Source organism: Canis aureus, chromosome 8 (genome assembly GCF_053574225.1).
Source record: "Canis aureus isolate CA01 chromosome 8, VMU_Caureus_v.1.0, whole genome shotgun sequence".
Taxonomy (NCBI): Eukaryota; Metazoa; Chordata; class Mammalia; order Carnivora; family Canidae; genus Canis; species Canis aureus.
In genome coordinates, this window is record NC_135618.1 from 77,696,687 (window position 1) to 77,718,800 (window position 22,114).

General features: G+C 44.8%; 1 long non-coding RNA gene across 1 annotated transcript; it reads left to right on the top strand.

The window, feature by feature from the left end:
* The first annotated feature begins 2,602 nt into the window (after window positions 1-2,602).
* LOC144319796 (uncharacterized) lies at window positions 2,603-21,881 on the top strand. Its single transcript, XR_013385510.1, has 5 exons — window positions 2,603-2,674; window positions 4,320-4,398; window positions 11,449-11,546; window positions 17,350-17,545; window positions 18,749-21,881. It is a non-coding gene; the product is annotated as an uncharacterized LOC144319796 (long non-coding RNA).
* Window positions 21,882-22,114: the final 233 nt, after the last annotated feature.

A 22,114-nucleotide genomic window follows, 5' to 3' on the forward strand; every position in this document is an offset into this window, starting at 1 on the left:
TTCTTGTTTTTTCTCTTGTTGATATGACCTATTATGTTGATTGTTTTATGAAGTGTTGAACCAACCTTGCATGCCGTGGATAAATCCCTCTTGGTCATGGCGAATCATCTTCTTAAAGTACTGTTGTATCCTATTGGCTAGTATCTTGTTGAGAATTTTTGCATCTGTGTTCATCAGGGATATTGGTCTATACTTCTCCTTTTTGGTGGTGTCTTTGACTGGTTTTGGAATTAAGGTGATGATGGCCTCATAAAACAAGTTTGGAAGTATTCTATCTCTTTCTGTCTTTCAAAACAGGTTTAGTAGGATAGGTATTGATTCTTTTTTAAACGTTTGATAGAATTCCTCCTGGGAAGTCATCTGGCCCTGGACTTTTGTGTCTAGGGAGGTTTCTGATGACTGCTTCAATTTCCTCTCCGGTTTTTGGCCTATTCAGGTTTTCTATTTCTTCCTGTTCCAGTTTTGGTAGTTTGTGGTTTTCCAGAAATGCGTCCATTTCGTCGAGATTCTCTAGTTTATTGGCGTATAGCTGCTCATAATACGTTTTTACAATCGTTTATATTTCCTTGTTATTGAATGTGATCTCTCCTCTTTCATTCGTTACTTTATCAATTTCAGTCTTTCCTCTTTTCCTTTTAATAAAGCTGACTAATGGTTTATCTATCTTATTAATTCTTCCAAAGAACCAACTCCTGTTTTTGTTGTTCTACAGTTCTTGACTCTGTTTCATTGAGTTTTGCTCGAATATTTAATAACTATCTTCTGCTTGGTGTAGTTTTATTTGCTGTTTGTTCTCCAGCTCCTTTGGGTGCAAGGTTAGCTTGTGTATTTGAGTTTTTTCCAATTTTTTGAGGGAGGCTTGTATTGCGATGTATTTCCCTCTTATGACTGCATTTGCTGTATCCCAATATTTTGAATGGTTATATCTTCATTCTCATTCGTTTCCATGTATCTTTTTAATTCTTCTCTAATTTCCTGGTTGACCCTTTCATCTTTTAGAAGGATGGTCCTTAACCTCCACGTGTTTGAAATCCTTCCAAACTTCTTCTTGTGATTTACTTCTAATTTCAAAGCATTATCGTCTGAAAATATGCAGGGGACGATCCCATTCCTTTGGTATTGGTTAAGACCTGATCTGTGACCCAGTATGTGGTCTATTCTGGACAAAGTTCCATGTGCACTTGAGAAGAATATGTATTCAGTTGCATTTGGATGTATAGTTTTGTAGATATCTGTGAGATCCATGTGGTCCAGTGTATCATTTAAAGCTTTTGTTTCTTTGGAGATGTTGTCCTTAGAAGACCTGTCAATTTTAGAAAGCGCTACATTCAAGTCACCAAGTATATGTGTATTATTATCGAAGTAGGTCATAACTTTGGTTATTAATTGATTGATATATTTGGCAGCTCCCATATTCGGGGCAAAAATATTGATGACTGTTAAGTCCTCTTCTTAGATAAATCCTTTAAGTATGATAGAGTGTCGCTCTTCATCTCTCACTACAGTCTTCAGGATAAACTTTCGTATACCTGATATAAGGATGGCTACCCCCGCTTTCTTTTGAGGGCTATTTGATGGTACATGGTTCTCCAACCTTTTATTTTCAGGCTGTATGTGTCCTTCTGTCTAAAATGAGTCTCTTGTAGACAGCAAATAGATGGGTCTTGCTTTTTTATCCAGTCTGAAACCCTGCGCCTTTTGATGGGGTCATTAAACCCATTCACGTTCATAGTTACTATTGAATGATATGAATTTAGTGTCATCATGATACCCATTCAGTCCCTGTTTTTATGGATTGTTCCCTTGGACATCCTCTATTACAGAATCCCACTTAGTATTTCTTACAGAGCTGGCTTCGTGGTCACATATTCTTTCAGTTTCTGCCTATATTGGAAGCTCTTTATCTCTCCTTCTATTCTGAATGAGTGCCTTGCTGGAGAAAGTATTCTTGGTTGCATGTTCTTCTCATTTAGGACCCTTAATATATCCTGCCAGCCCTTTCTTGCCTGCCAGGTCTCTGTGGAGAGGTCTACTGTTAATCTAATATTTCTCACCATAAAAGAGATTTCTTGTCTCTTGCTGCTTTGAGGATCTTCTCTTTATCTTTGGAATTTGCAGGCTTCACTATTAAATGTCTAGGTGTTGAACGGTTTTTATTGTTTTTAGGGGGCGTCTCTTGATCTCCTGGATCTGAATGCCTGTTTCTCTTCCCAGATTAGGAAAGTTTTCAGCTATGATTTGTTCAAATACATATTCTGGACCCGTGTCCCTTTCAGCGCCCTTGGGAACCCCAATTAAACGTAGATTTTTCTTTCTGAGGCTGTCATTTATTTCTCTTAATCTATCCTCATGATCTTTTAATTGTTTTTCTCTTTTTTCTCCTTTTCCCTTTTGTCATCAACTTGTCTTGTATGTCACTCACTTGTTCTTCTACCTCATTAACCCTCGTCGTTAGGACCTCTAGTTTGGATTGTATCTCATTTAATTGATTTTTAATTTCTGCCTTATTAGATCTATATTCTGCAGTCATGAAGTCTCTTTAGTCCTTTATGCTTTTTTCTAGAGCCACCAGTAGCTTTATAATTGTGCTTCTGAATCGGCTTTCTGACATTGAAGTATAATCCAAATTTTGTAACTCTGTGGGAGAGAGGACTGTCTGAATCTTTCTTTTGAGGTGAGTTTTTCCTACTAGTCATTTTGCTCAGTGCAGAGTGACCAAAAACAAATTGTATTGGGAAAAGGAGAAAAAGAGAGAAGAGAAAAAGAAAAGAAAAAAAAAAGGAGAAAAAAAAGGAGGGGGAAAGGCAACAAAAAAAGCAAGGGGGAGTATCCTCTGATTCTATATACTGTAAATCCCTTGACTTCCCCTGGAACTTTGCAGTGCAGCTTGGTCAATAACTTGCTTTTCCTCTTGTCCATCTAGCTGGTCTTCTAGGGGAGGGGCCTGCTGTGCTGATTTTCAGGTGTTAGCACTTGGGGGAGTTGCTCAGCCCCCTCCCTGGTGCTCACCGCAGTGGGAGTTGTTTATCCTGTGAGGCCACTGTGAGGCTCAGTGGGGGTTGTTTATCCTGTGAGGCCCCAGGAGGAACAACAACAGTGGTAGTGGCCAGCTTTCCAGCCTTGGAGTCATCTCCCGCAGTAACTACCACAGCTCTCAGTCTGCAGGGGCCTGCATGCCCCGGCGGCGGGGTCACTGATCTGCACAGCTCGGGCTCCCCAGCGGCAGGAGTGTCCTCGCTGTCCTGTGCCCTCCTGGCTTCCGCCTGTCCTGGGGGGAGCTCCGCATCCTGGGCTGTGTCCCCTGGCGCCCTGGGCTCCTGGGCCTGTGCTGCTGGAATCACGCTCCTGGGGCTGTGCAGCCCCCTCCGTGCGGAGCCACCGCCCAAGCTGCCGCCTGAGCTGCTCCGGGCGCCCCGTCGGGCATGCGCTGCAGCCCTTTAGGGAGCTCGGCCGGGTTGTGTGGCGCACTCTCCCCCGGGGCGCAGGTCCTCTGTTAGTGCCCCTCGTGCGATCCTGCCCAACCCTGAGGGCATCCCCGTCCCTCCTGGGATCCTGCCCGAGCTCACTGTGATCGCCTTTCCTTCAGGGAAGATTGGTGAAGCTCCTGCTTCTCTGGGACGGGGCTTTCCTGTCCTGGGGGCACTCGCCCTGCGTCCTTAGTCTGGCTCCTCGCAGGGCCCCTCCCCCTTGGATGCTTTTTATTTCTTTTTTTTTTTTTTTTTTTTTTTTTATGTCTTCGAACCTTGATAGAAGCACGAACTCTTCTCACTGTAGCATTCCAGCTGTTCTCTTTAAATCTCAGGCCGAATTCATAGGTTTTCAGGATGATTTGAAAGTTATGTAGGTAATTTGGTGGGGACAAGTGACTTGGGGACCTACTCTTCCGCTATCTTGCACCTCCCCCCCCCAGATGAGCCATTTTTCATGGCATTTTCCCTTTTTTATTTTAGCCCTAAAAAATGCTTTTAGTTCTAATCCTCTTGCCCTTCTAGTCAATTCTGAGTACTGAAGGGCAAATTTTTTTTTCTTCAAGATGAGTCATCTCAGGTAGGTGACATCAGTACTTGCTACGAGAGTTACTTTGATGTGCACCCTCTCATAAGTTTTCCACACAGGTGGCATGAATACTGGGGAGTGATGGGGTTTTTAAAATTTTTTAAAAATTTTTTGCCTTGTGTGGAGTGATGTTTTTATCTTTAGTGCCATTGACTACTTTTTCACTTGCAGGGTGACTGGGTCAGAGTCTCCATGTTATTCATGGAGGTGATATAGCACTCCAGCTCACCTTCAAACATGTCCATCTCCTGTCTCCCATGTAGGAACATGCAGAACTTAGTGACCATGAACTGCAGACAGACAGCAAATATACAGAGGTCTTACCTGAGTTCAGCTCAGCATGTGAGTAACCTACTGTTCTCTCTTTGGTTTTTTAGTCCAGTGTCCTTTAGTCATTCTAAACTTCTTGCAATTGATTCCAGAAAATGGCTCACCAAGATGAGAGGGATTGGAAGTTCCTTGGAGACAGGTGTTACCCATACCATATTATTCATCACCCTATAGCATGTAAGACTTGGTCTCTCATCTGATTACAAAACTCTTCAAACATCAATGGATCAGAGTGAGATAAAAAGCTAACTTAGAAGAAAGGCTAGCTTCAGGACACATCCATTCATATGTCCCACTCCTCCCATCATCCTCAGAGACAGTGAACAAAATTGGACAACGTATTGTTTCCAGTGCACATCTCATGCTGGCCACCACACATATTCCTGTCATCATGCCATAATATGTCGTCATGATACCATCATCATGCCTCTGTTCCTTCAGTTCATGTTGTTGTCTTGCTCCACCAATAAACCTTTTTCACCTATGAAGTTGGAGGTCAATGGTAATCATCTTCATTAGCTTCACAAAATAGGATTGGGCAATGATTTAATTGGATATAACATGCAAAGCACAGGATATAAGAGAAAAATAAATCCACACACTGGACATTAGGAATACTTAATATCTTTGTGACTTAAAAGACATTTTCAACAAAGTAAAAAAAATCCATGAGATGGGAGACTATATTTGCAAACCATGTATCTGACAGGGGCTTAATATTAAGAATATATAAAAAACACATAAACTCAACAACAAAAAACAAACCAAATGGGATATGTGAACGTGCAAAAACTGAATAGACCTATCCTCATGAAAAGAAATTGTAAATGATAACATCACTAATCATTAGGAAATGAAAATTACAAAAGAATGAAATAACATCTTAGATTCATTAAGATGACTAAAAAAACAGAAGAAAAGATAAGAACAATTGTTTGCAAAGATATGGAGAATTTGGAAACTTTTTTTTCACTGTGTGTGGTAGTAATGCATAACGGTTTTAGTTGCTGTGAAGTCAGTATGGGAGTTCTTTAAAAAAATTAAAATTACTGTGTTCTGGTAATTTCTGCTTCTGGGGAATTAATTGACAACACCGTCTTGAAGCCATATCTGAACACATATTTTCATTAGCATCATTGTACATAATAGCTAAACCATAAAAGCAATCCCTAGTATCTGTCCAGAGAGTAACAGATGTTGTATATGTACACACAATTAAGAATTGTTCATTTTTTAAAGATTTCTTTTTTTTAAAGGATTGAATATTTTTATTGATAATTGTTTTTATTTTTTATTTTTTTATTATTTTTTATTTATTTATTTATTTTTAGGTTTTTTATTATTTTTTTAAATAAATTTATTTTTTATTGGTGTTCAATTTACCAACATACAGAATAACACCCAGTGCTCATCCCGTCAAGTGCCCCCCTCAGTGCCCGTCACCCATTCACCCCCACCCCCGCCCTCCTCCTCTTCCACCACCCCTAGTTCGTTTCCCAGAGTTAGGAGTCTTTATGTTCTGTCTCCCTTTCTGATATTTCCCACACATTTCTTCTCCCTTCCCTTATATTCCCTTTCACTATTATTTATATTCCCCAAATGAATGAGAACATACACTGTTTGTCCTTCTCCAATTGACTTACTTCACTCAGCATAATACCCTCCAGTTCCATCCACATTTAAGCAAATGGTGGGTATTTGTCATTTCTAATGGCTGAGTAATATTCCATTGTATACATGAACCACATCTTCTTTATCCATTCATCTTTCGGTGGACACTGAGGTTCCTGCCACAGTTTGGCTATTGTGAACATTGCTGGTAGAAACATCGGGGTGCATGTGTCCCGGCGTTTCATTGCATATGTATCTTTGGGGTAAATCCCCAACAGTGCAATTGCTGGGTCGTAGGGCAGGTCTATTTTTAACTCTTTGAGGAACCTCCACACAGTTTTCCAGAGTGGCTGCACCAGTTCACATTCCCACCAACAGTGTAAGAGGGTTCCCTTTTCTCCGCATCCTCTCCAACATTTGTGGCTTGTTGCCTTGTTAATTTTCCCCATTCTCACTGGTGTGAGGTGGTATCTCATTGTGGTTTGGATTTGTATTTCCCTGATGGCAAGTGATGCGGAGCATTTTCTCATGTGCATGTTGGCCATGTCTATGTATTCCTCTGTGAGATTTCTCTTCATGTCTTTTGCCCATTTCATGATTGGATTGTTTGTTTCTTTGGTGTTGAGTTTAAGAAGTTCTTTATAGATCTTGGAAACTAGCCCTTTATCTGATAGGTCATTTGCAAATATCTTCTCCCATTCTGTAGGTTGTCTTTTAGTTTTGTTGACTGTATCCTTTGCTGTGCAAAAGCTTCTTATCTGGATGAAGTCCCAATAGTTCATTTTTGCTTTTGTTTCTTTTGCCTTCATGGATGTATCTTGCAAGAAGTTACTGTGGCTGAGTTCAAAAAGGGTGTTGCCTGTGTTCTCCTCTAGGATAAAGATTTCATTTATTTATTTATGAGAGACACAGAGAGAGAGGCAGAGACATGGGCAGAAGGAGAAGTAGGCTCTCTGTGGGGAGCCTGATGTGGGACTTGGTCTCAGGACTCCGGGATCATGCCCTGAGCCACTGAGCCACCCAGAGGCCCTTGTTTTACTTTCTATGAATATGTTCCCAGAAGTTGAACTGCTGGATCATAAGATAGTTCTATTTTTAATATTTTGAGGAACCTCTAAGTGTTTTTGCATAATTACTGTTACAATTTGCAATCTCACCAACAGTGGACAAAGATTCCCATTTCTCTACATCCTCACTATCATTTCTTATCTATTTTTTATGATAGCTCTTCCAAATGATGTGATGTGATATTTCATTGTGATCTTGGTTTGCATTTTTCTAATGGTTAGTCATGTTGAGCACCTTTTTATTTATCTGTTTGTCATTTGTTTATGTTCTCTGGGAAAATCCCAGAGCACTGTACACTGTGTCTGGGATTGAGGGACAAGTCCACTCTCCATTAGACTTTCAAGGTCCTCATTTGGATGTACAGGAGTGGGTGCAGAATCACTCTTCTGGCTGCTTGAGAGTGCTGTGTTAGTAAAGAAGACACCATGGGAGTGAACAGAAAAGGGAGTAAAAGGAAGCTTTTGAGGACTTTTAATCTGCCTCTAGAGGAAGATCCTGCTCCTTTGCCCCTGTGATTCTGGAAAGCCACTGCTTTGAGGACACCCAAATAAAGGCATCCCTTTCTTTGGTAGTGTGCCTGTGTGAGACTGGACAACACGATGCAGGAAGCCTCCTTGTCCATGGCACCTAGAGAGTTCTGGTGGAGGAACTGGAGCAGGAACAGTCATGCAGAGGCCATTTTGGTTGGTTGTCTCCCTTGCCCAGAAACAGCTTGAAACTGTTAGTAGCATTTTTCCCTGCAGTCTAGGTGGTTAGAAGGAGAGGTGGGCTCTAAGACCTTCTCATGTATTCATTCAGTAACTATGTCCTAAGCACCCTCTGCCAGGTACCTTGGTGGGCCCATGTGTGGAGCTGAAAATACTAAGGTCTCCCTGCCATTAGGAACTCACAGTCTGGAGATGGATAAAAGCACAAAAGCAAAGGCACGTGATAGAAGACAGCAAGTAATATGTACTACAAATGAAGTGTGCTATGAAGGCTGGGAGCCATTGGATAGGAAGGTATGAAAGGCCTTACTGAGGATGATGTTGCTGGGAACAGAATGACAAAAGGGAGCTAGACGTTCATGAGTCTGGGTGCAGAGTGTCAGAAAGAAGGGATCACTGCTGCAGACACTCACTACAGAAGCCAATTTGGCAGATGAGGTGAAAGAGACGGCCAGTGTGGCTGCAGGGAAACTAGGAGAGCAGTGAGGAAGGAAGAGGGCAGGAAGAGATGCTGAGACCTGGTAGACTGTTAGTTATCTGTTGTTCCTCTGTTATTACATTGCCCCAATACCTTCATCTTAAAATGCATATATTTAATTTCTCACAGGTTTTTTGGATGAAGAATCCAGGTAATTAGCTTGGTTCCTCAGCCTCAAGGTATGTCAGAGGCTGTGGCTGTGACTGAGGCCAGACTAGCAGAGGATTTTCTCCCAAGTTTGCTCACATGATTCCAGATGCCATTTGGACTCAGAGCCTGAGTTTCTGTGTGTCTTTTGGCCTTGGCACTGCCTTGGTTCTCTGCCATGTGAGCTCTATATGGCAGCTGAAAACATCTGTACTTGAATTTAGATTCAGGGATAGAGAAAGTAAAAGGGAAAGGGAGGAAAAGAGAAGGGAAACATGAGAGGAAGTAACTAGGAAGTCAGAAACTCTTTGCAACTGAAACTAAGACATGACATTCCATCACATTGGCTGTATCTTATTCATCAGAAGCCAGTACCCAACCACTAGTGGTTACAGAGTGATGCCTATACCACAGGTCAGGATCGCTGGGAGCCATTGTAAAGACTTCTCCCCTCAGAGACCAAAATGAGGCAACTGGGTCTCATTCTAAATATAACAGGAAACAACTTAACAGCTTTACTACAGAAGATGACAATGTCTGCATCTTTGTGCATTTCCAGCCTACATTAAAATGAGGCCAAGAGGGAAAATGACTTTTCCAAAATAAAATTGCTGGAACCCAGGCCTCTTTTGAATGATACTTCATGCCAGCTTGCACCCCTTCTTGAAATTCTTCCATCCTTATTTTTAAAAGATTTTATTTATTTATTCATGAGAGACAGAGAGAGAGGCAGAGACACAGGCAGAGACAGAAGCTCCCATGCAGGGAGCCCGATGTGGGACTGGATCCTGGGATGCCAGGATCATGCCCTGGCCTGGGCTGAAAGTAGGTGCTAAACTGCTGAGCCACCCAGGGATCCCTCTTCCATCCTTAAATTTGTGCCACAGATACACAAGATACCAGCCCACACGTTATAAATATTATCCACATACACTTGATGATGTCCCTAGGAAGTAGATTCCAGCCTGATCCCACTATGCAGGTTGGGACACTGGGGAATACATGAAAGACACAATGAATAAGAACACAATTGGGAATACAAACAGACAAGAAAAGGTCTGAATTCAATTCTGTCTCCTGAAAATTAGGACTCTAATTACATTTCCAGAGAGTTGTGGCTAGGGCATGTTTAACTCATTGTGTACAGTTGTTAAAGAGGTGACATGGGTGAGAAAGGTAAGCTAGTCAACTACCAAGAAGGGACTTTGGATAGGTATGACTGAACAAAGGGGACCAGGTACTGGAATCTTGAAAAAGTGACCTCACCTCCTTGGTGATAGGCCCCCAAATGAACTTAGAACTCTGGTGACTAGGCACCTAGAGTCTAGAGACAGCCTGCTTTCCAGCTCACTTGACTGGAGACATTCAAGAGTACAAGAGGTTCTGTTGCTGTATTCCTACTTTCAGGGGCTCTGGGCTCAAGAAAGTCCAGACAGAGACTTTTATATCATTGTAGATGTTGGCTCAGCCCTCTTCTCCAGAGCTTCTGGTCATGTGGTAGGAGACACCAACAGCTCAGAGCAGTACACCGGAGAGCAATCCACAACTGTGATCCCACCTGAACAGGCCAACACCTCTTTTTTTTTTTTTGTATATTTTTTTTAATTGGAGTTTTATTTGCCAACATATAGCATAACACCCAGTGCTCATCCCGCCAAGTGCCCCCCTCAGTGCCCGTCACCCAGTCACCCATCCCCCTGCCCACCTCCACCTCCACTACTGCTTGTTTGTTTCCCAGAGTTAGGAGTCTCTTGCTCCCTGCATGGAGCCTGCTTCTCCCTCTGCCTATGTCTCTGTTTCTGTCTCTCTCTCTCTCTCTCTCTCTGTCTCTCATGAATAAATAAAATCTTTAAAAAAAGGAATCCCTCATGGTTTGTCTCCGTCTTTAATTTTTCCCACTCATTTTCTCTCCTTTCCCCTTTAATCCCTTTCACTATTTTTATATTCCCTGAATGAATGAAACCATACAATGTTTGTCCTCCAATCGACTTACTTCACTCAGCATAATACCCTCCAGTTCCATCCACATTGAAGCAAATGGTGGGTATTCATCCTTTCTGATGGCTGAGTAATATTCCATTGTATACACAGACCACATCTTCTTTATCCATTCATCTTTCGATGGACACCGAGGCTCCTTCCACAGTTTGGCTATTGTGGACATTGCTGCTATAAACATTGGGGTGCAGGTGTTCTGGCATTTCACTGCATCTGTATCTTTGGGGTAAATCCCCAGCAGTGCAATTGCTGGGTCGTAGGGCAGATCTATTTTTAACTCTTTGAGGAACCTCCACACAGTTTTCCAGAGTGGCTGTACCAGTTCACATTCCCACCAACAGTGCAAGAGGGTTCCCCTTTCTCCACATCCTCTCCAGCATTTGTTTCCTGTCTTGTTATTTTTCACCATTTTCACTGGTGTGAGGTGATATCTCATTGTGGTTTTGATTTATATTTCCCTGATGGCAAGTGATGCGGAGAGGCCAACACCTTTTCCCCCTCATTTGTGTGTGTGTGTGTGTGTGTGTGTGTGTGTGTGTGTGTATGTGTGTATGTATCAGAAAAGGGGACAGAGAGGAACCCGAGTGTCTCAGCGGTTTAGCTCCTGCCTTCAGCCCAGGGCATGATCCTGGCGTCTAGGATCGAGTCCTACATCGGGCTCCTTGCATGCAGCCTGCTTCTCCCTCTGCTTGTGTCTCTGTCTCTCTCTCTGTGTCTCTTATGAAAAAATAAAATCTTTAAAAAAAGGGAAGAGGGGACAGAAAATGAGGGACATGCCCTTCCTGGGCAGAAGCAAGGTGCCATGTGTTGAAAGCCTGGTACATCTTTCATGCTTATACCCCAGGTCGTAGCAGGATAAGACGAGTGCTAGGGATGAAGTTCAGCTACCTATATGGTATTCATGAGCGCTTGAGTTTCATCTGGCTTCCTCCTTGCTGAATGTCTTTTCAGCTGCCCCCTTGGCCTGAACTGGAGAACACAATTTCTAATGGGGATGTCCCCTTGTGGTGATGTCCAGGGAAGGCCTTAATGTCTCTTGGCCTGTATTTGCAGAGCTGCACCCAGGAGATCTTTGAGGAGCTAGTCTGCAGCTTCAACTACTCTGGATCCCTAGACAAGTGTCAGGTGCACCAGGTCCCTGCTGCTCTGAGGTGAGAAGGGAAGAGTGTTCTCCACACCTAGGGCTCCCATGCAAATATGGGGACAAACCTGGGTCCCCCCCATAGTATTTTTACAAGAGTGCTCCACAGGCCCAAAGTAATCTGAATCTCCACATCTCTGCCACCAGCTATGTGAAGATACCTTTCACATTATGTTGGAATGGTAAAGAACATATTTAATGTTTTGGGGAGATTTTTTGGTCTGTTTTACTTTTTACTTTTCACAAGGCCAAGTGTATCTTTGCACTTTACTACTGTTTTATTTCACCTACTCGCCCCAGATACCTGTGTAGAACTCAGCTCCATTGTCCTTGCAGAACTTCTCCAAGCCCTTACAAACCATCACACTAAAAAGAGTGATTTAACACAAGAGAAAGTGTGGGACGAAGCCATTCTATATTTTTCTCTGCAACATGTCATCTCTCAGAATACATCAAATCATTGTAGGACCAACAAGTCACAATCTCTGTCCCTATATGTCTTCATAATATTCCAGAAAGGAGGTCATCTGCCTACTGTAATTTAGCATTTCAAGGCAGTTGGAACTTAACATGATTCAATTCTGTTACCATTTCAGCAGTGCTTCAAGGAACATCTTAAGTGTCCTAACTGTTTTAATTCAAGATCTAACAAACATAGAACCACAGATTGGGTGGAAGGCCACTGATGCCTCCTGGCCCAGGCCACTGGTTCTGTTTTTCCAGAGTTCCACCCAGGAAATCCATGATGAGCTGCTCCAAAGGTTCAGCAACTCAGTCTCCCTTGACAAGTAGCAGGTGCATCAGGCCACCAACAACAAGTGCTGGTCTGGAGTGAGAACAGGTTCAGATTCATTTGCAATCTCAGGACCCAGAGAGAATTAGGGCAAGCCCAGAACCCAGACTAGAAACAACTGGCTCTCTTAGGGCCTGCTGAAGAAGGTGGTTCCCCCCAGAACCTTTCTCCCCATGTCAGGAACACACCAACCCTCATAAGCTTAGAGGAAATGCCATGCAGCTCTTCTTTAGACTATTCTCAGGCCCAACATAGATAATCTTAAGCAGCATTTGAGATTCTAACCCTCTATTTGTCCCAACTACAGTGGAGATTTTTACTGATGATGACTTACTGGCATACTGCCCTTAATAGAGGCTATTAATAGAAGTGCTACTGTTGCTCAGTTAACAGAATGCCTTGAAGTTACCAATTTTTTTTTTATTTTTTACCCCTAAAGCCAACTATACTTTTAAGCCTAGAACCTCTTTCTGTGTGGGCACTCAAGTCCCTTCTCTTGTACAAGGTCCCAAAAGGATGGGAGTCTCTGGTCAGAGTGCCTGATCCTGATCTTCCTAGTGATTCATGGTGTTGAAGCTGACTACATTGCCCCCCTCTTGTCTACTTGGTGTGAAAAGGAATCAACTCTGTCCATGGGTGAGGCCTGCATGACGCTGATTTCAAGGAAGGAATACAGAATCTCATACAGTCCCTAGCACCATCCTTCTAAGATAGAAATACCTCAAACATCACAACCATTTTCTGCATATACCAGGTTTTCACTTCAGCCCAGCAGGCCCTAGTCCAGCAGTTCAATAGGTGAATGCTCACACCATAGCACAGGGGTGATCCTCCCATCTACTAGTTGTATGTCTTGGGAATATCACTGCACCTCTCTGAGCCCCACTTTCCTCTTCTGAAAAGTGGTGTGGTAAGAGGATGAACTTCATAGGGCTACTGTGGGAAATCATAGGAGAAAATGTGGCATAGGCTTAGCTGGTGCCTGGCTCTGTAGAAAGGGCTCCTGGACATGTCGAGCACTTTCATGTTTAATAGTTCTCGCTCTCCAGTGAAGAAGCTCTCAAACTCAACCCTTGTGGACTTTGGCCCTGAAGGATTTATAAAAGTGAATGGAAATCAGGCAGTTTTCCTGTTTGCAAAGGACTTCTAAGATTCCATCTAGCTTTTCCTGGTACTTGTCATTTACATGGCCAGATTAGGGGTCACTGGGGGCAGGCAGAGAAGCCCAAGTTCCACACAGTATCTAGAAAGTACTGGTTGGATTCCTTCATTCAACAATATATATTAAGCACTTGATAATGTGGGCACTTTTCTTTTTTTTTTTTTTAATTTATTTTTTATTGGTGTTCAATTTACTAACATACAGAATAACCCCCAGTGCCCGTCACCCATTCACTCCCACCCCCCGCCCTCCTCCCCTTCTACCACCCCTAGTTCGTTTCCCAGAGTTAGCAGTCTTTACGTTCTGTCTCCCTTTCTGATATTTCCCACACATTTCTTCTCCCTTCCACTATTATTTATATTCCCCAAATGAATGAGAACATATAATGTTTGTCCTTCTCCGACTGACTTACTTCACTCAGCATAATACCCTCCAGTTCCATCCACGTTGAAGCAAATGGTGGGTATTTGTCATTTCTAATGGCTGAGTAATATTCCATTGTATACATAAACCACATCTTCTTTATCCATTCATCTTTCGTTGGACACCGAGGCTCCTTCCACAGTTTGGCTATCGTGGCCATTGCTGCTATAGACATCGGGGTGCAGGTGTCCCGGCGTTTCATTGCATTTGTATCTTTGGGCTAAATCCCCAACAGTGCAATTGCTGGGTCGTAGGGCAGGTATATTTTTAACTCTTTGAGGAACCTCCACACAGTTTTCCAGAGTGGCTGCACCAGTTCACATTCCCACCAACAGTGGAAGAGGGTTCCCTTTTCTCCGCATCCTCTCCAACATTTGTTGTTTCCTGCCTTGTTAATTTTCCCCATTCTCACTGGTGTGAGGTGGTATCTCATTGTGGTTTTGATTTGTATTTCCCTGATGGCAAGTGATGCAGAGCATTTTCTCATATGCATGTTGGCCATGTCTATGTCTTCCTCTGTGAGATTTCTGTTCATGTCTTTTGAATGTGGGCACTTTTCTAGTCACTATGATAATTCAGTGAATAAATAAGACATAATGCCTGGATCTCAATTCTAGTCAGAGTGTCAGACAGCACTCATGTCCATCATCATTAGATGTGACATCTTCATAGCCTCCTCTAGGTATGAATGGATCCACCCATATTTGGACCTTTGTGATGGACTATAAGACCAAGTAAAAATACGATTTTACTTTGGGCCCAGAAAGAGGGCCTCCTGCCTCCACAAAGCAGGGTGGGATACTACAAGGGTTGTGGCTGGGGAGGGACTTTCAGAACCATGGATCTCACGATCTCTTGATTTCCATGGGAGGGCTTAAGTTTGGGAGGTTTCTGGGAAGAAGAAAATGAGTCAAAGAGAGCTATGGATGGGGTCCCAAGCCATCTGGGAGCAGAGCACAGTCTGGGCTGAGTTAGTGCTTCAAAGACCCATCCTTTCCACTGTCCCATCTTGGTATGCCTGCCCCTCTCCATACCACCTCTGCTGACCACCACAACTGGGGCCAAGAACAGAAGCTGTGGTAAGCAGAGTGCTCACAAATCTGCCTCAAACCCAAGCCCTGATACTGGTCTGCATGGAGTAATGAGTACACTAGGCCCATGACCATGGAGAGAAGAGGTAAAGTAGAAAAACCAGAATCATACAGGTTTTCTGGATGACCAGACCTTCCGCTTCAAGGGCAGCTACAGCGGGGTTGGAAGTGGCCTAGGTCATCCTCTGGGACCCACATAGAAAGAATGATGCTGTGCGAATACCATGTGGAATGAAAGGCCAGGCCTCTGCCTCTACTTCTCATATGACTCTCCTCAGCATCCTCTCTCCCATCTTGGCCTGACCAGTAATTGCAGGCTACCTGGCAGTCCCTGCACTGTGCCCATTTTGAGGTGAAGGTGGCCTATGTGCATGTGAAGGGAATGACTGGGATCTGAAGAACCATGGCACACTTATCCTGCTGCAGTGGGAACTTTTGGAGCCCACCGAGGCAGAGGCAGAGGGTGAGTGGGATTGCAAGCTGGCAACAATATCGGGTTGGGGTCATGGGCTGGGTATTCCTTTGAAGGCCATGGGTTCTGTCTTGTTTTTGGAAAGGCACATGGAAAGTCAGTTATGTGGATGAACCTTGCTATTTATCCTGCTCTAGTGTCAGCTCCAGGGCTCCTTCCAGCTGCTGATCCAGAAAAAGGGCCTACTATGAAGCTAGAGACAAACCCACCTCTGCTTCAGCCATCACCTCAAGCATCAGAGCCAGCATCACCTCCATCAGCCATTCCAGAACTGGAACAGGGCTCACATTTTCTGCATGCATGCCATATCCTGAGTTGCAGTCAGCTCAACCATCATCATTACATGGAATTTAAACCCCAGTTCTAAAAATAGAGACAGAGCCAACTCCAGCCCCATATGCTTTCTGCCCTAAAGAACCAGCTGAATGAGGAGAATGGACTTTCCTCCCAAGTCAGTGGCAGAGCAACTGATGTACACAGATGTGGTGAGCAGCTCGGCTGTCAGGGTGGATCAGGGGCACACGTTACCTCTGCCAGCAGCTGCCCCAAACCTGGCTTTCCCTGATGCATACTCCTATGGTCTGGGTCCAAATCTCAGCTCCACCATTTACCAACCATGTCAACCCATCAAGATCCTTAAGCTCAAGCCTTCACTGTCCAGCTGTGGTCTCTAGAGATAGACACTGATAAGAACTGATGCAAATTGTGTAGATTAAATGAGCCAGAGCAGAAGTTGGAAGGCCCTGGTCCTTGGGGGGGGGGGGCAGCTCACTGTGTGCAGCCAAATGCATGGGTCACCCCCCCCCCTCATCTGCCTTGGAGGCTAAGCACCCTCCACACTTATTAGGGAACTGATGTATACTTAAGCATGGGGGCAAACAAAACTGGTTATAGCTACCATGTAAAAATGCATGGCCCAGCTGAAAGGGGAGTAGGACCAGAGGGATGAACAGTTGGAGGTGAAGATGTCCCCTTGTGAGGAGTTGCCTTGAACTGTCACCTGGAGCTTGAAGTTCATGAAGATGATCAGGGTGCAAATGCCCTCCATTCCCTCCCTGCCAGTATTCCCTCCTGGGTCATCCTGTACTGAGTTCTCACAGTAAAAAAGAATGGAATGGGATCCCTGGGTGGCGCAGCGGTTTGGCGCCTGCCTTTGGCTCAGGGCGCGATCCTGGAGACCCGGGATCGAATCCCATGTCGGGCTCCCGGTGCATGGAGCCTGCTTCTCCCTCTGCCTGTGTCTCTGCCTCTCTATCTTTCTCTGTGACTATCATAAATAAATAAAAATAAGTAAATAAAATAAAAAAATAAATAAAAAGAATGGAATGAAATCCAGAGAGTCTAATCAGGCTCAGGCCACATTCTTGGCTTCCTGAACTCCAGCTCTAACCTGTGACCCCTCCCTAGGACATTAGTTTTGCATGTGAAGTGTCTGGGTGAACAAAACACTGCCTGTTCACTAGGAGCTTTTCAAGAGGTTCTGCCTGGACTCCATCTAGTCCAAGTGGAATAAGCCTGGCAATGAGCACCTGGCACCAACAGTCCATGCCACCATCATCCAGTTCAGTGGTGTGGCCAAATGTGTCATCACCATGTACCGTGGCAACCCAAGCATAACAGCCCGGGACAGGCTGTACAGACAGTGGTGGATCACTGGATAAAGTGGCCAAGGTATGCTATAGGAGGCCTAACTGAGTTGCTTTACAACTCTACAGTCCCTAGGTTCTTCCTTCCAGAGACATGCTGACCTTCACTTGCATGGCCCAATGTTGAGATGCTCAGTTCCTACCTGGCTCCTTCCTTGGAGTGAGGTAAAATTCTCCCTCTCCCCAGAAGTGTTACTTTTTGGCTCTTACATGTGCCCTTCTGCAGGTCCCTGGACTTCATCCAGGAGGGGAGATTTAAACTGAGGGAGACTGAAGGTCCTGCTACCCACCTGACAGCTCATTCTCCTCCCTCTCCCAGCCTGTAAAATCTTGTAGAAATATTCTTCACTGCATGCCATCCTCTCTGCTCTTCAGAGTGCCTCAATTCACTGCCTGAAGAAGACATGGGAGAAAGTTTCCAGGTGAGTAGGCCTCTCTCTATAGAAAGACCAGGATGGATGAGGGATCTCCTACATGCCTGTCCCCCCCTCCCCCCTCAGTCAGCTGGGACCTCGTGAGAGCAAACCTTGACAACAGGACCCGAGCTGGTGGGTGGGTCACTCAGCCCTCTGGAGAACAGGCCATCATGCCTCCTGCTTTAGAAATCAGTTTTCCTAAATGTCCCACATTGAGCTGAGCCAAATTAAATATCTTCACGTGTTTACTTTACAGCATAAAGGACTAGCCCTGTCCAATTGAAACCAAAATTGACCAAAGCAGAGCTACTCAATTAATATAGGAATGGAGACACTGGATGACCAACATGAGAGCTCCCTCCCATGTCCTACAAAGACCTGAGTGCTCAGAGGAACCCAGAGAAAACTCTCATCCAGGCAGCTGGACTGTTTTGGGTTCTCAAAAGGGACTTGCACTCAAATTTGCCACGTTATTCATATATTGATCCTGCCTTCTCTCCCCCTATTCCAGAAGAGCTTTCAAAAATTTAAAAAGCTGTGCACCGAATACAACCCACATAGCAGGAAACTGCTTGTCCAGGTAGCATAGAAGGTACAGGTCTGGGAGGAGAGGAAGGATGTGAGGGAACAGGGTCCTGAGTGGATGAAGAAAGACTGCTGTGTAGGAAAATGGCCTGAAGCATTCCATGGGGAGGTGAAGCCTTTGGCATGTATGTGATTACAGCCTGGGGTGAAGACTCCACTAGAGGTGGGACAAGCAATATCATTCAACTAGAATCCCTAGTCTAGATATCCTATCATTCTTTGTCAATAGCTGGTCCATATGGGGGCCTGTACCAACCTTGAGAGCCCAGAGTACAGGCCTCTGCTCAGTGATGGGGTTGGGATGGGTTGAGGGCCACAACAGTGATGGTAGTAATAGGACACTGGGTCCTCAGGAGACCATGGGAGATAGCTGGAGTTCTCACTTTTCCCGATGAGGAACCAGGCTCAGGGAGGCCAGGCTGCAAGCTTAAGGTCACACATGGACTGAATGTTGGAGCTGAGATTGTTCTAGAGTTACTCATGGCATGCTTAAGGATAATATAGCATTGCTCTCCGCTGACTCTGGGTCCTGAGTCAGATGTCCAGGTTCTAAAGTCAAAGATGGTGGAGGGAATTGGACTGAAGATATTATGGTCTCAATGACCTTATCCTTGGCCCTTGCAGGAGTAGCCATCTAAAATGTCACCTTGGTGATGGACTTTTGGAGAGCCCAGAAAAGGCTGCAGATGAAGGTGGGTGTGCCTGAGTTACAGGGCCCCCAGAATCAGAGAAGAAGGGCTCCTCTCTCACAACTGGAGGCCTCCAAATCAAGACAGGTGGTCCTTCTGACTCCAGCTCTGCCTCCTGTTGCCACACCTTCTAAAATTCTTATTTAGAAGTACCTAGGAGAAGGGTCTATAAAAACTGGATACAGAATGTTGGTGGGGAGAGCCACAGGGCTACATACCCTGTGATTTTCTAAAAGCAGGCCTGGAGGTGATGTTCTTGGAGGGTGGGGGGAAAGAGAATTGACAGGAGGCTGCTAAGGGTCCTAGGCTGCTCCACGTGGGAAGCTGGGGGCCAGGAGGCTGAAGTATTTTCAGGGGAGAGTCTCTATGGGCATCAAAGAGCAGAGACTCATCCCATCCCCACCCCATGACACAGGGTGTCGTTTCCTTCCTTGGCACTTTCTTCACTGATCTGATGATGCTGGACATTGCAATGGAGAAGTACCTGGAGGTGGGTGAGCCTGGGGATTATGGAGGAGGGACCAGGATCCTGACGTTTGAGAACAGAAAGCCCCTGGACTGAGCCTTGAGCTCTCTTGTCAAACCACCCTGCACGAAAACCTCACAGCTGCCCCTGTGAGCTTGAATTTCTTGCCCATGTCAGTGATGAGTGAAGGAAGACTGCACTTAATTCATTGGTTCCAGTGCCCGAGACTAGTGAAGCAGCAGAAATTTCTGCATTCAAAGCTGCATGAGTTTTGTCGTTTGTCTGAGTTGACCTCAGCCTCCCGCTGTGAGGCTGCCTATTGTGGGTGGGGAGTGAAGTCAGGACCCTCCACATTCAGAGAGCACTTAAGTAGCCTAGCAGCCCCTTCCTTCCTGAGGCTTCAGTCTCCCCTTCTGTCATCAGAGAGGGTTGTGCTATAGGGTCCAGACCTATAGCCAGATCATCTACCCCCGTCCTTCTTTCACTGGACCCCAGAGCTTGGCCTAGATCCCAGTCCTTTTATCTGTGTTTGCATGACCCCCTCATGTGTCCTGGCCTTAGTGCAGCATGAGAAAGTATGGATATAATGAGCTAGTAGTAACCAGAGGGCTTTTCCTGATGGACTTTGGTTGGCTGCTTTCCAGGGGAATGAGATCAACCACCAGAAAAAGAATAAGGTGAGCATCTGTGTCACTTCCTATAGGGAAAGGTAGAGGAGTAGGTATCAGAGATGTCCCTGGGAAGAACATTCCTTGGCTTTCTATCCCTTCCACCTTACATATACTGGGGTAGTTTGATAATAAATAAGTGGAAGACCCATTCAGTGAGTAAGTGCGGATAGAGGAATGGCATCAAGGATAACTTCCTGGAGGAGGGTACATTTTTACTCTACCTGAGAACAGGTAGGAACTGGATGAATTTTCAGGAAGGAGGGTTGGCATGTGTGCAAAGACCCGAGACTGATCCTCTGGCCCACTGCTCAATCCTCACAAAGCCCTGCAGCTTTCCTACCCAGGCTTTATATGCATCCTGTCCTTCTCTCTTGGCCCAGGAATACAAAGTAATGACAGAGATCATGCTGCTCCAGGTGGCTGCAGGGAATTACAACCTACAGCCCAAGGATCCATGTAGGGCCTCATTCAAGTCTATGGAGTGGCTCAACAAGGATGAGAAGTGAGACCCATCAGGAGCCTGGTGAGGGTAGAGGTGGACTCTTTCTGGTGGCCACTCTGGGGATCCATCTTCTTTGGCTCCCTGAGCAGCCTCAAGCCCTCTTGCTTGGGCAGCAGACTCTGGCTGCTGGGAAAACACTGGGAAGGACTCCTGAATTGAAGTTCCTGGTCAACTCACACATGTCACTCTGTCCTTAGCTACCTCCTGTCCTGCCAGCTGAAGCCCCAGTCCTGGCTGGCCAGCAGAACTCAAGAACAAAAAGAACTGGCCACTGTCAAGCACAGGGCTGAGTGAGTGTCCAGTGGCAATGCAATGTTTCCTCAGCAGCTGGAGCACTTGTGGTACTTGGGCCCCATCTGCTCAACACCCCTTCTTCCCATCTATTCAATTATTTTAAGGGGCAATATTTAATTTTCTTAAATAGTAAATAGTAGCTTTGAATATTATATTAAATCCCTCTTTCTTTTACAGCCCAGGTGTGTGGTTTGGTTCTTTTACTTCCTACAATAGTTTAAATGATGTACAGGCTCTCATATTCTTTCTTGAACTCAGAAATCTTACAGATTCAATAGTTATTGTATATGGGAGAAAGGAGAAGAGCCAGCTCTCTTCACTAGCTACTGGATATCCCCCTCAAGTCCCCTTTACTCAGAGGCCAGGTTCATTTCAGTATGAAACGAATTTGGGCAAACAACAGAGAAAGCCCCTCAGAACTCCTGAGATTTAGAATTTGAAGGTACTTTCACAGGAATAGCAACAACCCCTGAAATTGGGTGTCTTTAAGGGTAACACATGCCAGAACTACTTCCTGCCACAGGACAGTGGTTGCCTTTCTTCACACTAAAGAAAAGAGGAATATTTTCTGCTTCTTTTGTTGATGTGGTTTGGTTTAGTTTGGTTTTTTTTTTTTTAAGATTTATTTATTTATCATAGAGAGAGAGAGAGAGGCAGAGACACAGGAGGAGGGAGAAGCAGGCTCCATGCCGGGAGCCCGATGTGGGACTCGATCCCGGGACTCTAGGATCGCGCCCCGGGCCAAAGGCAGGCGCCAAACCGCTGAGCCACCCAGGGATCCCCTGGTTTGTTTTTTTTTTTTGACCCAATATTTGGAAATTGCAGTTTTCTAGTTCAATCTCTGGAATTGTATCAGCACTAAATGGTAAAAACATGTAAAGGGATCAAATCTTGCATGTGGAGGGGACAAGGCCAGAGGAAGATAATTTGCAAATAGACTAAGGGCAGACAGGCCTCTGTCTTGCTCTAGGGGCTCCAGGTTCACCCTTTACCTAGATTGAAATCCTCCTGGGATCCTGTCAATGATCTCTGAATTTCTCTTTCTGCTTGCTTTGTATTTGGGGAAGAGGTGTGTGGTGGACCTTTAAGGCCACAGCTGGGCCAGGTGCAATAAATATCTGTGCTTATTGTAAAATTTTTTTAATTAATTTTTTTTGGAGTTCAATTTGCCAACATATAGAATCACACCCAGTGCTCATCCCACCAAGTGTCCCCCTCAGTGCCCATCACCCAGTCACCCCAACCCCCGCCCACCTCCCCTTCCACTTCCCTTGCTCATTTCCCAGAGTTAGGTGTTTCTCATGTTTTGTCACCTTCACTGATATAATATCTGTGTTTAGCTATGAGCTAAGTTTTCTAGCATTCTTG